Source organism: Sapajus apella, unplaced genomic scaffold (genome assembly GCF_009761245.1).
Source record: "Sapajus apella isolate SASKATOON/1434 unplaced genomic scaffold, GSC_monkey_1.0 scaffold33, whole genome shotgun sequence".
Taxonomy (NCBI): domain Eukaryota; kingdom Metazoa; phylum Chordata; class Mammalia; order Primates; family Cebidae; genus Sapajus; species Sapajus apella.
In genome coordinates this window covers 8,110,621-8,112,572 of record NW_022436973.1, presented here as the reverse complement: position 1 = coordinate 8,112,572, position 1,952 = coordinate 8,110,621, and the positions used below count along the sequence as shown (strand labels likewise).

The following is a 1,952-nucleotide window of genomic DNA, read 5'->3' as shown; positions in this document are numbered from 1 at the left end:
TGCCCATTGTCTCTTAAATCTCTCTCTTTTCCCACCCTCATCCTAGAAAAAAATGGGTTCTAAAGTCAAATTGATCCAGCACTATCATTTATGAATCACACAAGTTTGGCAGACTTATTCAGAGCCTTCTACTTTCTTAACCTAAATTGGGGGTAATAATGGCATTTATTTCATAGGGCTTATCTATAAAGATTAAATGAGATATTGTGCAGGGAAGTGCTTAGCCCAGTAACTGGTATGTATTAGGCACTCAATAAATGTTAATTATGCTTGTTATCCTTGTTTCGTTAAACTTAGACAATTACACTAGTCTCCTAACCAATCTCTCTGCCTCCTCTGGTCATTATTCTCTCCACTGGGAGGGAAAGTAACATGGAATATCAATTAAGTGTCAACCACCTCATTCTTACAGCAATCTTATACAGTAATACTAGCATCATTTTATAAAAATGGAACAGAGCCAGGATATGAACGTAGGTCTGACGCTAAAGCCTGTGCCCTTTTTGCATCTCCAAATTACCAAGTAACCATAAAATACTATTTTTCACACATCATCTTGCTTAAACACACACATACACACACACACACACACACACACACACACACCTTTAATCACCACCCCTCCCCATTTTCCTTCAGAATACAACCCAAATTTATTATCCTAGCATTCACTGTCCTGTACTATTTCCCTCACTTCCCAACACTTTCCTATAGGAACCTTGTGCTCCAGAGAAACGTATCTGCTGCCTCAAACACATCCTGTACACCCTCAACTTCCTACGTGAAATGCCCTCTCCTCTACCCTACCCTTGTTTAAATCCAGCCTTTCCCTCAGGGCCTAGCTAGAGTCCCCCCTCTATTACACTTTTCCCTAACTTCCCCAGCCCCTCATCAGGTCTCCCTGGACCCCTGGAGCAGCTTGCCCGTATCCTTGTTAACACGTGGTGTTTGCCATCCCGTTTTTCTTTGCGTTTATGTTTTCTCATCAAGCTGTAAACCTCTGCACTTCAGGAAATTGGCCTTCTCTTTTCTGCTTTTGTTTTGGGGTTTGGGGTTTCTTTCTTTCTGTCTTTCTTTTCTTTCTTTCATCTTTCTTTCTTTCCGGTATCCCAAGTAGCCCAGAGCCCTACAAATAGAAAGCGCTTGATAAATATGGGTTGTTTTGGATGAAAGATGATTTCCCAGCTGGGTGAGCTCGCTCCCTCTAGGGGATGAAGGACTGAGCCTCACCTCAACTTCACCTAATGTCTCCCAGGATTGCCCCCTCTTCAGCGCTCCTCAGGTCTATTCTTTCGTCTTCTCTATCTCCTTCCCCACCACCCCGGCCTAGGAGAGCCGCTGGGAGACCCCCTCCGGTGTCACTCTCACAGACCCAGTGCTATTTCTTTAGCTTGCTCTCCAACCCCGCCTGTACCCCGGGGCCGCTCCTCAGTCTCCTCCCCCAGGCTGCCTCTCAGAGCCCCTCTCCTCCGATGCCACTCCCTTGGACCCTCTCCCCAGGTCTCCGGACCCCCAACCTCAGATATGCTCCCCTAGAGCCACCCAGAGGGTTCGACCTCTAGGATTACGGATTGAGTCTCTTCCCCCTCCCGCTCAGGGCTGCCCCCCAGACCCCGACTTCCAGTTCCACCCCTTCGGACCGTGCCTCTAGAGCTGTTCCTTTAGCCTCTGCGACCCCTCCCCAGCGCCGCTCCAGGGCCGCTGCCCTCTCAGGTCCCACCTGGGTGCTGCCCCCGCGCCCCCGGCCGCCCCCCACCCGGGGCGGGGCGCGCGGAGGCGGGGGCGCGCTGGCGGCCGAGGCAGCCGTGGCGGCGGCGGCGAAGGCAGGCGGGCCGGGCGCGTGTCCGCGGCGCCGTGACTCGGCGGCTCCGCAGCGGCTGCAGCGGGAGGACCCGGCCGGAGCCGCCGCCGCCGCCGCCATCGCAGCTGGGCGGCCGGGCCCCGCCGCGGGG

General features: G+C 52.7%; 1 long non-coding RNA gene across 1 annotated transcript; it reads right to left on the bottom strand.

Annotated features, from left to right (window-relative positions):
• Window positions 1-658: 658 nt before the first annotated feature.
• LOC116562775 lies at window positions 659-1,793 on the bottom strand. The gene is made up of 2 exons (XR_004274094.1): window positions 1,641-1,793; window positions 659-1,126 (listed from the first exon to the last, which is right to left on the bottom strand). It is a non-coding gene; the product is annotated as an uncharacterized LOC116562775 (long non-coding RNA).
• Between the last annotated feature and the right edge of the window lie 159 nt (window positions 1,794-1,952).